This window comes from Numida meleagris, chromosome 14, assembly GCF_002078875.1.
Source record: "Numida meleagris isolate 19003 breed g44 Domestic line chromosome 14, NumMel1.0, whole genome shotgun sequence".
Classification (NCBI taxonomy): domain Eukaryota; kingdom Metazoa; phylum Chordata; class Aves; order Galliformes; family Numididae; genus Numida; species Numida meleagris.
Genome location: NC_034422.1, coordinates 6,691,072 through 6,704,267, shown reverse-complemented (window position 1 = coordinate 6,704,267; position 13,196 = coordinate 6,691,072). Strand labels below are relative to the sequence as shown.

The window sequence follows — 13,196 nt, the reverse complement described above, 5'->3', positions numbered from 1 at the left end:
TTCCAACCTTAATGTTTCTGTGATTCTACAGTATTTTGGCCACCCAAACCACATACCAAGCAGTGAAGAACCGTGATGAGACGTGCCACCAACCCCACAATGCTGAGCAGCAGATCTCAGTCAACAGAAGGGAACTTCCAAGAGTGCTTGCCCCAGGGCAGGGAGGACAAGGCAAGTACCCCAGCCCAGCAGGGATGGGTTTGCACCACCACCCTCAGCCCAAAGCCACCCTGAAGATCCCCACAGCTACTCCTCAGGTGCATCACTGGTATTCTGCCTCATTAGGTTTTAACGCACAGCTCCAAGAGCTTATTTAAAATTCATCGAAGCTTCCCCGCTCAGAAGGATTTAAAACAAGAATAAAGCTTGCTGGTGGAATTGTACAAGAGCAGGAGACAGAAGGACGGCACGTTTCCATCTGCTCTGCAGTGCAGGGAAGCAGGGCTGTGTCAATCAGGATGCGGTGACACAGCAATCCCTCCATGACTCTGGCTGGCATCAGGAGCCATCCCAGGGAGTCAAGGGACCCCAGGCTGCCCCAGCACTGCAGGTTCCAAAAGAGGGCCAGGGGCAGCAGCTGGTGCTGTTCTGGGTTAGAGGCAGGGATGCAGGGGAGGTCAGAGCATCCTCTGTGCTTCCAAAGTGCGCTGCCGGAGCAGGACGGCTCATCCCCAGCATCCTGGCAGGGAAAGGAAAGCAGTGGAAGACTATGCTTTTGGGTTTAAAAGGAACTTTTGGAAATAAATCCCAGTGCAGCAAATCATCACGCTGTTTTCTTTCTGCGCTATTGCTTTTATCGTTCATCCATTCAGATGCTTTATTGCAACCCAAGGCTCCTGGCCCACTCCTGCGTTGGCGGTGAGATGGGCAAAGCACTCCTCACTGGACAATAGGAGGTGCACCCAAAGGGCTGCTCTGGGTTTGGTTAGAGCATGCAATGGGAGGGGAGTTGCTGGGGATTTTCCTCTCTTTTCTTTCCAATCCCCACTGAGTCCAAAAACACAATCCAGGATAAGCTGTTAAATAGTCCAAAAGCAAGAAAGATCAGATAGTACACAAGGAGTGAAAATGGGCACCCTGGGGCTGGTGTGGTGGGGATGCTGCAATGCCTTGCCCAGAGCTTCGCTCCAGATCCCAAGGCAGTGGGAGAAGGCGATGCTCCATCCTCCCAGCCCCACTAAGCAGCATCTCCCCTCAGCTGAGCCATTGGGAGCACATTTCCTGCAGGAAAAGCCATTTCCCAGCCCCTGTCCTCCCATCTCTCTGCCCCAGGCTGCAGAAAGGAACAAACCCAATGCGGTAATTCAGAGCACATCGCTTTGAAAGCGCACTCACAACTCTAGCAGCGCAGTTTAAGAAACGTAACACATCCTCTTAAAGGAGATGGCTTTTTCTCCCCCCATAAAATGATCCACTAACCGCTTCCCAAATGCACCACATGAGAGTAATCCAAAGGCATAAAAAAGCTTGCCAGAGGCAGATTCTGTAGGATGCATTTGTCAACAAGTCCCCTGCTGTGCCTGCATGCACTCACACAGTGCTCCACATCCCAACCCCCCGCACCACACTGGGGCTGTAGGTGCCTCCCTGAAGCATCTGCACGTGAGCCTATGGCATAAATTCAGATTTTCATGCTATTCTCTCTTCTCAATTCTGCCAGCACCTCCCCCTAAATCCCCGATTCAGCCCCTGCCCACAGGTCTCCTTTTTTCTTTCCCCCTTTTCCTTCCCGTTCCCCCATTTTCCTCCCTCTTTCTCTTTTCCCCTACCCCTTTTTCTTTCCTTCCCTTTCATTTCAGTAACAGGAACTTGGGTTCCTCCCTGAAGCCAGGGACAGAAAGAGGGGACCAAAAAGCAGATTTAAACCCAGGGAAGCAAAAAAAAGAAGAAACCAGGAGCAGCAATTCCTGAGTTGAAGGGACCCCCAGAGACCACCAGGTCCCACTGCCCGCAGTGCACAGGGACACCCACAGCTCCATCAGTGCTCACAGCCCCGTGCCCTGACCCTGGGTGTCTGCAGGGACGGGGCACCACCACCCCTCTGAAGAATGAATGATTTCATGTTGAAACAACCCATGTCATCTTCCAACCTGTTGGCCTGACATTGAAGCCGGGCAAAAACAACAGCACAGCTGAAACAGGCCTCACTTAATAAAGAGGTGAAATTTAATTAGTGCCAATCATCACGGGTTTATGAAAAGCAGATTTCATTAAACCAACCTGATCCTTTTATGAGACTCCAAAATTAGTTTACCAACGCAACCGGGCGTCGGATGCGGCTACGGATGACATTTTGATGAAGAAGCTGGAACAACATAAAAATCAACACCGACCCCGATAGGTTTCTAAACAGCTGCTTAACAGCTGCCCAAATGTCAGAGAGGGAAGCAGAGCCCACCAGCAGGATGCCGTGCAGTCGTTAATTAGCAGGGGGTTGATGAGGAGTGCAAGAGTGGCACAAGAGCACCCCTACGAGCCTCAGAGGGCATGGGGCCAGCCCTGTGAGCACTGGGGTGCATTCACCTGCACTGGGAATAGTTCATAGAATGCCTTAGGTTGGATGAGACTTTAAAGATCACCCAGTTCCATCCCCCTGCCATGGGCTGGTTTGCCCCCCTGCCTTCCACCAGCTCAGGCTGCCCAAGGCCCATCCACAGCCTCTGGCACCTCCAGGGATGGGGCACCCACAGCTCTGGGCAGTGCCAGGGTCTCAGCACCCTCTGAGTTAAGAATTTCTTCCTAATGGTTAAGTAAGAAGCTGATTCCTCAAAGCCACATTCCATATTGTTTTCGTCTCACTGATCTGCTCCAGTTGGGGGCCGTGATTTATTGCAGGGCAATACCAGGGCTCAAACAAAAATATCCCTTCTGGCCTCAAAAGCCATCAGTATGGAGGGCTGGGGAAAGGGGAGGTGTCTGGTGGAAGTAATTTAGAGGTTCTTCTCTCTCCTTGTTCTACCTGGAGGCACACACACACTGCTGTGTTCCAGTGGGGCTCCAGCCTTTGCAATGGATGTGCTCAGCGACAGTTATTTTCCACGCCGTATTTCTGCCTGAGTTTTTATTCCCCTCCAGGGAAATCAGTAGCAAGCTCTGCAACAGGCAACCAGAAATTAGCACACTCAGAAGAGGAAAGCGCTGGAAATTCAGCTGCCCACTGAAAGCCAGTGGAACACAACGGAGGGCTCCAGGCACATCACCACCTCTGGAGATGCAACGACTGAGGACCTATAGGCCCAGCACAGCCCTGAGCAGTTGGACTTGATCTTAGTGCTCTTTTCCAACCTTTATGATTCTATGAAAACCAGCAGGACAGGGACAAAGCACAGCCAGGGCATATATATGCTGCTCATCCACCAGCAGCCCCGGGCTCAGGCTCTGATGATTGTCCTCAGGGCTGCAGCCATCCTGTCCTCCCACACTTCTCCTGTCATCCTCCTCCAGGCAGAGGCAGAAGGGAGAAACACAAAGGATGTGTTCCCTGTGTTAATCACTGGTCAGATGCTCACAGATGCCCTGGTTCCCGTGTGAGGGCAAAGGCCTACAGCAATGGGTCTGAGCCATGGGGGACACTGGAGCAAGGTTCAACCCAACAACAACAAACAGTCACCAATAGTGCACACATAAAGCTTCCTCCTCTCACTGCATTAAGTTGTGCCACGAACTACACGTTTGCCAATTCAATCTGAATTATAGCGTCATTAACGTCAGCAAAGACCTTTGAGATCATCAAGGCCAAGGCCAACCCATCACCACCATGCCCACTGACCAGGTCCCTTGAAACACTGCTTCAGCTCTGCTGGAGAGGGGGGAGGCAAGTTTCCTGTAAAATAAAATAAAAACAGAAAAGCGAGCAGAGAGATAACGATGGGGACGATGGAAGGCAGCTTGGCATGCCGGCCCTAAGACAGACATCTGCAGTCAGCTCAGCGTGCACCTCTCCGCTCTGACTAGAAAATAATAATAATCACAGGATCATTGCAAAGTCAATAACTCTGAGACAGTTGAGAATTACTTCCACTCACTTCATAATCACTTATCCTGCCGAAAGCAAGCCGAGGGTGTTCTCCACGTTGAGAGAAAGCATTCTGTCCTCGGCCTGCCTTGGAACACACAAGGCCAGCAGCCCTTCTGTGCCTCACATTTCCACTTTTCCTCTAATTTAAAATAGAAAAACGAATGAAATGCCAATTAAAAAAAATACAGCAAGCTGTGGTCTGTCTCGGACCAAGCTGGGATTTTCAAAGGATGGTTCCTCAGGCTGGTGGAAATCAAGAGCAATGCCTCTAAAGCTCTGCAGCAGTCTCTGCTCAGCGCCTTTGAAATCCCAGCCTTTTGTCTGGGTTTTTGCTGGAAGCACAAGGACCACAGACAGAGGCTTTTACCCTCCAGCTGCCAGTTTGTCCATCACCCTCCTGGGGTACAGCCCCCAGCTTGTGCTCTGTGGGGAACATTTCTTAAATATCAAGTATGTATCAGTGGCAAAAAAAATGCTGCTGGTAGATCTACTAGCCAAAGATCCCACAGCTGGAAGAATGGCAGTTTTAGAGGGTGGGAAGAAGTGTATTCCTGAAAAAAATGGGGAATATTGACTTGGAATATTAAAGAAGTTTTGGAATATTTGTTGGTCGAACACATCCTGGGCCCTTTTTTTTTTTTTTTTTTCTTCTCTCTTGCCTTTTTGGAATGGTATGAAGGGACTCAGTGCAGGGGCTGCCCCATTGCACTCCACCTGCCAAACCCAGATGCCGTTTGTGCAATCAATGAGAAAGCAATCAAGATCCCAGCAGCACATTAAGAGCAAGCCTGCTGAAAGCTTGGGTTTTTACAGATCCCCTTATGGCTGGAGCCATAGGGCAGAAGGAAAACAGAGTGAGAATGACATGCTGACCTTTACAGATCTGCTTCCTTTCCATCTCCCAACCTCCAGTCCCGGCCAGCAGCCAGAGCAAAGCATCCATCATCGTTTACCACCAGGCTGCAGGAGGAGATGGGGAAATGGAAGGGAGCTGTAATTACGCTGCCAGGCTTGGCACTCCTTGTCCCATCCCCACCTCCCATTTGTCACTGCAGAAATAACACGGAAGCAAAGCTGTAATGACCCAGCTTCAGCCTAAAAACACGCAGCACGGCAGCAGCTTTATTGTTGCCGGCTCAAAGGCAAGCCAGCATGGCCTCTGCTTTGCTGTGCTTCCTGAGGACAATGCAAATAAACACAGGGAGGGGATAGGTTCACTGAGTCCCCTCGCACTGTGCAGGACTACCGCTGTGCCCATTTCCCAGACATCCAGAGGTGAGCTGGGCTCTCCAAGGGATGCAGTTGGGATGCCATCCATAGGAACCCTCTCCCTGCAGCCCCTGGGTGAGGGATGCTCACAGCACACAGACACGCAGCTCCTCTGCGAGACACCAGGATGAGTTATCCTGGAGGATTATCCAAACTCAAGTCATTCTATGATTCTAGGATTAAAAACCACATCCCATAGCATAGTCCCCCCAGAAAAGTCCCCTCAGCATCCTCACTGCAAGCGGCTAGAGAGCACAGTGCTGAAAGCCTGCTCTGCTGAATGGGGGAGGTTAATTACTGCGATCAGAAATACCCGGAGGGAAAAAATGCTACGCCAGATATTACCAATTAACCCAGAAATCTAAACATCACAATCGCTGCAATTAATAGGATCCTACACTCGCACTAATTAGCAGGCTGTGTGCGAGGCGGATGTGCCAGGAGGGAGGGAGCTGTGGGGGGGGGCCCTGGAGATGCAGCCGATCCCAGCTCCTCGTCCCATCCCTGCACTTTTGGGGCTGCAGACCTCACCGTGGCCATGGGAGGGGTCTCACCACACACGAGGAGGGCCCTGGGGTGCACTCTGTGCACAGAGGACAATGCTGCTGCCCCACTTCTTGGGAGAACACCCACTGTCACCTTACACTAGGAGTGCTGAGAGCACAGCATTATGAAGGCTGGGTAAAACAAACAACAACCCCTTCTCCTTCCAATGGAGATCCTGAGAAGTCATGGATGCCCCATCCCCAGAGGTGCTCAAGGCCAGGTTGGATGGGGCCCTGGGCAGCCCGACCTTGTGCCTGATGTAGTGGTTGATAGCCCTGCCTACAGAAGGAAGGCTGGAAATGGATGATCTTTGAGGTCCCTTCTAACCCAAGTCATTCTGTGATAATCTGTGGGCTCCAAATCAGTGTTGTAATGAAGGTCAGTGCAGCCCTTCTCACCACCCATCCCCAGGCACTGCAGCTCGTGGGGCATCAGCACACAGAGTTGGGAATCCTGCCTTTCCACCAGCACTTCTGTAATGTTTCTGTTTCGTGATGACTTTCCTCAAAAGAGGAGAAAGGGCTTCCTCAGCACAGAGCCAACCCTCTCGCTAACAGCAGCTTTGTTCCTTAAGTAACCTGTTGGTCCTTACTGCAAGCCTGCAAATTTAACTATCGAGAGCGAGACAATGCAATATAATGGATGTGATGTCAAGAAAAATTAAATCAAGTGTCAGGATAAAATTCCAGGGGGGAACATACTTTTATGATTCATAATGCCAACCAATTATCTCCCTGACAGGCCGAATGGCTGTATTTTATCATGCCCAGCAGCCTGGAAAGGGAGTTGTGCAAATTGGCGAATAAAAAGATCTTTTAACAAACTCGGTGGACGCTGTAATGATCGCCCGCATGCACTTCATTTTTCAGCACTAAATGACAAAAAAAAAAAGAAACCCCAGCGTGTGCCAGCATTGAGACGTTCCCAAAAAAGCATCTCTGCTGTGGTGGGTGCATTACCCCGTGCCCTAGAGCCCAGGCAGCACGCAGGCTCCCGTCCCAAAGCGCCGCGCATCTTTTCCTTCCCAACAGCTGCCATGCTTCAGCGCCGCTCGCTTCGGGCACTGGGACGTAAAACCGAGGGTTGCATTTCCATCAGAACTCCAAAGTAATTTCATATCTCAGCTAGGTACAAAACATTGCCCTTGGTGGTGACTGCCCCCCAAATTACATCAGGCGCTGTGGTTCAGTGGCAGAGCCACAGCAGCAGAGGAAGCAAAGCTAATGTAGATGAATGTTTTTGTTTATGCACGATGCTTACCGCTGTTGTCTCAGCAGGCATCAGCAGGAAGCACCCAGGGCAGGGTGCAACGCCAGACCCCTCCAAGTACCTAGGTTTGCCATGCAAAGTGCAGCATGCAGGGCTAACAGGACTCAAAGGGAATTTGAAATTCCAGCTATTAAACCAAACGGGCTGCTAGCACTCAGCGCTCTCACCGGTTGCTCGGCCCAAAATGTCAATTGTTTTTGCTAAAAACAAGCAAAGTGTCCTGAGTACTTCCTGCATGGGGAACCAGCATTACACAGAACTTCTCCAGCTGGACAGGTCTGAGGTCTGCATCCTGGAGAGCAAAGAAGGAAAACCAAGCTGCCACCAGCCACACCATAGAATCATTAACACTGGAAAGGACCTCTAAGATCATCAAGTCCAGCCCCAACCCATCCCCCCCATGTCCACTCATAGAACCGCAGATTCATTAAGGTTGCCAAAAAGAGGTTTCCAATGCTTTCCATCCCCACTAGTAACATAGTAAAAGATAATTCCTGGCTAGCACAGGGCCATTTCAGAGAGGCGTTTGACAAGCTCTTACCGTGTTAGGACAAGGGGTGCAGCAGCAAAGGGCTGGGTAGGAGCTGCAAAGCAGTGCCCACCCGCTGCAAAGCACATGGCTGTAGGGTACCACGGGCAGCTGTCACCCATCAGGGTGCCGTGAGGAGGCAGCTTTGGGTAGGAGTGCTCACAGTGTCCCACTGCCATCTCTCACAGCATCCGAATGGCCCCAGAATAACTTCCCCCCTCCTTTCTGTTGCACGACGGGGCTGCTGGCCTAAAGCACACATGCATGCACGTGTATACACACACACACAATCCCCACCACTCTAGAGGCAGAGGCACACTCATTATGTTTTAAATAAAGCATTTTTAAATCGCTCAGAATTTAGCAACAATCTCCATGGATACCAATCACTGAAATCCCTGTGTTACCATGGCAACATCTTCCCTATCTCGCCTATTTATCCCGGAGCTGACACACCATTTATCTGAGTGATAGGAAAAGAAGCTGAAAGCAACCTTCCCTAAGCACGCAGCCATAAAAACCCCTCAGTGAGGAAATAACTATTAATAGTGATGAAGCAGCCCCAGTCAGGAGCTCCGCAAGCTGCTCGGTGCCCGCTCCCCACAGCAATTGCAGAGGACGAGGCAAACAAACCATGGTTTCCAGCAGTGAGGTCGAGTGATGGAAAGCACAGACACACTCATCTCTGCGGCCGTGGGGCTTTCAGGAGCAGCACTGGTCATGCAGCCAGGTGAACCGTACATAAACATCCCATGCTAGGTCCTTATGGTGCCCGCCAGGGTAATATTTGAGAAGCTGGTGATCTCCGTGGTGTTTAATTTCACAATCTACCTGACAAAGCAGCACTGTCTATTATTCTCTGCATCTCCAAGAGTTGAGCACAGTGGGGCTGCAGCCCGCTGGGGAATGCATTTAGCTCAGCCCCGGAGCGCTGCGGAGCTGAGCACGTTAAGCATGAGGGATCCACCACCAAGCTCCGAGGAAGGAGCTCATGCATCAGCACTCAGCCCCTTGCAGCACACAGAGGAACAAAGCCTTTGCCTGACATTTCTGAGGTAATGCCAGGGCACTGAGCATGCTGTGTGTCCAAAACACTGAGCAAAAGGGCAAGGAAACGGCAGCAAGCCTTGCTGATAGAAGCCCACCACCAACACATCCGTTGTCCCTGCACCACTCTTGAAACAAGGGGAAAAAGCTCTGAACAGCAGTGCTCCTTTCCTCTCCATTCAGTTTTCAGATCTTCCATCCAAAAGACCTTCACGCTGCAAGGGCAGGAGGCAGCCGCAGGGAATGGGATCCCTTGGGAAAAGGGCACACTGTCACACCTAACCACAGAGGACACTTGTTCGTAGGGTGATGACAATATCTATGCTGGCTCTCCCTTCTGGTTCTCATCCATGGCTGGCACTATTTGGAAAAGCAGCTTTGAATTTTTCTTACAGCCCTTATAAGTGTATCACAGTCTACACTGAGTCCATCCAGTGACCCATACCTGAGAAGGGCAATTTGAGCATCAGAACCTACTGCTTCTCCCCTATAACTGCACTCTGCAGAAATGCATCTCTGCAATGAAAGTCACCCCTCAAAGCCCTCTGATCAATTCAATTGGATTTGGGGAGCAGATGGCTCAAATTACTGACATTACCATGCAGATCTAGGCCTGGGAAATGGAGTAAAGTTAATAGAAACTCAGTACAGCCACTGATGCTCTGTAGAGTTACAGACTGCTATGAATCAAAAGGTTAACACACTCAGACAGGTCCTTGTGGGAGAACCCTTAGAGACTGATATCAAATTTCATACAATATCCAGACAAATCTCTTTATTACAGACCAGCAGAAGTCTCAGCATCACACAAATGAGATGGCTGAAGGCCACAAGGGAACAGGAGGTCAGAGCAGGACACCTGGAACAACAATGCACAGGGATCCAGCTGAGGTGCTCTGGAAGTACTGCATTTTCCCAAGCTCATGAGCCATGAGAAATGCAGATTGACAGCAATGTGCAGAAAGGCCGTTAATTACAATACCACAAGTCGCTGCAAGCATCTGTGATTAACAAGAGGACTCCAGGAGACCGAAGGCACGTAAGCAGATCGCAGCCTTCGCCAGCACACCGACTGCTGCAATGGAGATGAGCGAAGGTGGAAATTCAGGGCTTGACACTGTCGGGGGAAAGGTTTGCAAAGTGCAGACAAGAAGTCTCAGTTTGCTGTTTGCACAAAAGTCTACAGAAAGAATATCTCAATTAAAGCAGCTTTCTGCTATGCTAAATTAGGACAGTTGCTGTCAAAGGAAGCCAGAAGCATATGAAAGCAGTGGGAAGATGTGGCCTTCCCTCCTGGAAGCACAAATCTTCCCTGATCTGCTCCCGTTGAACCAAACAGGCTTTTCAACAGCAGCAGGGGAGTGGAAGGGCCCTGCCTACGGTGGGATTTCAACCCCAAGATGAATGAGCAAGCCCTTAGGACCTGCTCTGCATACCCACAGCCAAGCCACCACGAAGGACAGAGCCATTCCCTTTTTGAAAGGGCACTCACCCACTCTACAGCTATGAAATCTTAATCACAGAAGATGAAATGAGATGAAGCAGTTTGAAAAAGCCACCACTTACATGCTATTTCTCTCTGCTGTTTGTTATACGGCACTTCATATCCCTAAAGCTATCATTCATGGTCGTAAACTCACATGGAACTTTCACAGATCTATAAAATTGAAGATTACAGCCAGAATAAACAACCATAAACTAAGCTCAGACATAGCACCATTAAATAAAAAGGCCAGAAGGAATCGCAGCAATCTTCCAGCCTGATTTCCTGCAGAAGAGAGACAGGAGAGTTCCTCCCCCTCCTCTTTCACACAAAATGACACAAATAAGGAAACTGAGAAAAGCACCAGCATAAGAATCCAAGGCTGCTTCCTCCATTAGTAGCAAACATGCACACAGTCAAGGAGGACAGAGAGCTGTCAAAATGATGCACACTAAAAATACAGCAGCCCCTCCAGTACTTTGAGGCACTCATTGGGAGATCTGAGCTCTTTTCAAATCAAGCATTCTGATCTGTGAATTGTTATTCTGAGTCTTACTCCAAGGGGAAAACAGGAAGCAATCAGCATATTAAGAATCCTTTGAAGGTATCTTCCCTAACCATTACAAAAGAAAAAGGAAGAAAAAAAGGAAAGATACACATTTGATCCTCTGGCAACAATTCAGGGCAAAGGCAGATTTCAGACTTGAAGCACAAATGCTGTGCAATGGGCTCAGAGGTGATTGCAAGTGAAGGGACTGAAACAAAAAGCTACACAGGGACATGAAAGGAGAACTGCCACCCTGAAAACGGAGCTCTGACTTGCACAGACTGTGTCAGAGATCCACTGGAAAAAAACATTTGCTTTGGAAATAGCCCTATAGGTTGATTGAAGGACACCTTCATTTTTCCTCCATGGCAGAATTTCACGACCCACTCAGCTCTTCTTGCTACAGGATGAGAAGAGCAGCATGATGAATCTTCCTTTACAACAGGAGGCATGTTTCAGATTCACCTAAACCAACCACTAGCTGCACTGGAATTTATCCTGAAAAATTTAGCCGATGTTTCAAGGTTTTACAGAGATAAAGTTGTCCTTGAACAACAGCCAGTCATCAAGGCTTGAATGAATATCAAGCGCTGAGAGCCACCTCTAAACAACAGCAATGCCAGGACATGCTTCCAGCTCCACGAGAACCTTGCAACTGTTTTTGTCAGTCTTTGCTTGACATAACACACCAGTGGCCAGCATACATTAGCAGTCAGTAACCGGAGAGCACAGCGTACACAACAGACTGCAAACAGGGGAATGTCCAGTTCAGGAGGAATGTGAACTGGAAGTACACTAGAACCATCTCCACTGATACTTACCTGCACTGGGCAAGTGAAAATGCAACACAGCAGCCTGGAAGGAAGCAAGAGTTTCTATGTTCCACCACATCACTATCACTTTCGGTTTCTGTCAAAGTCCCCCTCTGAAAGAGATTATAAAAACCATTGCTATATTCAGAGATGGATGCAAACTGTTAGACGCATTCATAAAAAAGTCTCACTCTGCAAGATAATCGCCTTAAAACCAAGCTGCTCTACATAGCTACTGGCCTCATTTGAATTCCATTTGTAGTTGATGCTGCAGAGACCTTGACCACAGGGCTTTGCCTCCTTCTTGGCATTTCAGTAGATTATCTCTTTGCTTTGCCATTGCCTTGAGATTAAGCTTGTTTCACTACAAATTCAGCTGATATTTGCTCTGTGTTCAACCAGCATTGCCCATGTTGTCCCTGTTACAACAGAGCATTTGTTCCCTAAAAAGTTGCAGGATGGCTTATCTGCATTTTTTACCACTCAGCCCCCGTAAGCAGGATCAAGGGGAGCACTAATGCTCAGTGGAAATTTCATTGAATCAAAGCCCCTCATATCTTCACAGAGCTGACTGACTGCTCAGGCTGTCTAGTTTCTAGAATCAGTAATAGCAGTGACATGCCTAGTGGGAACGTTTCCAATAGCTTTAAGGAAGAAAAAGCAGTATTGCCGGACCTAAAATTAGACATAAAACACAATACTTAGACTCAGGGGCACACGTACGTTCCTCTGCTCCTGCCCAGAGAACAGGTAGAACATAACATTTTTGGAAGCGCCTAGCTCCAAGTGCTACAGGATCAGAAACGTTGACAGCTTGTGAAGTATGGGAGCAGCAGCTGGCAGCAAGGAGCCCGAGGCACAGCACAGCTCCTTTGCAAAGCACCAGTCCCTCTTTTGAGTCACTGCATGGTGCTGGCACGCAAGGATCTCAGCAAACAGCAGAGCCCCAAAGACAAATGTGCTCGAGATGAAAGACTGGGACGGAAGGAGCAGCAGGAGAGCATCAGCTTCCTTCCCCCTCATCCCAGCAGAACAGCTTGCAGCCGAGAGAGAGCAGGATCGTTATTCCTTTCCCTCAAATCAATCTGACTGATTTGGACTAATATTCAGCAAAAAAGAGGTTAATTCCCACCTCAGCTTTGCAGGTGTTCCACACCAAGTTCAAAAATCAGCCACAAAACAACGAGGGGCAGTTTTCTGGAAGGGAAAGCAGGTGGGAGCAGAATGGACGAGCCCTGCTCGAGTCCAAGCACAGGGCTCATGGGACAAGAGCCAGAGGCAGCGGCACAGGCAGCACACAGACCTCTGGTCAATGGTGGGAACACAAGGACACGTACTCACATACATCATGCTTAATAGAAGCTGTGCTCTGCTGGTTCTCAGGAAGGACAGCTGCGCTCTTCAACAGATCTCATCCTGCAGGGGCTCAGCAGCACCACAACTCACAAACTATCGCCTAGGCTTGCAGATGAGTGCCCACACACCATCATTTCAGACTGGGAGCTGGAGAACAGAGTAACTGACAAGTCATCTTAAGAAAATCATTTTTATTTCTCTTTTTTTCCCTTTTTTTTCTTCTAAGTTGTTTACAGATATGCTTTTATTTCTGATAATATAGCTTCGCAGCAATAAAAATCACAATGCAGCAGCAGAGCAGCTGAACTAAGACCCATAAA

At 49.2% G+C, this 13,196-nt stretch overlaps 1 long non-coding RNA gene across 1 annotated transcript; it reads right to left on the bottom strand.

Annotated features, from left to right (window-relative positions):
- Positions 9,439-12,646, bottom strand: LOC110406214. Its single transcript, XR_002443354.1, has 2 exons — positions 11,530-12,646; positions 9,439-10,335 (listed from the first exon to the last, which is right to left on the bottom strand). It is a non-coding gene; the product is annotated as an uncharacterized LOC110406214 (long non-coding RNA).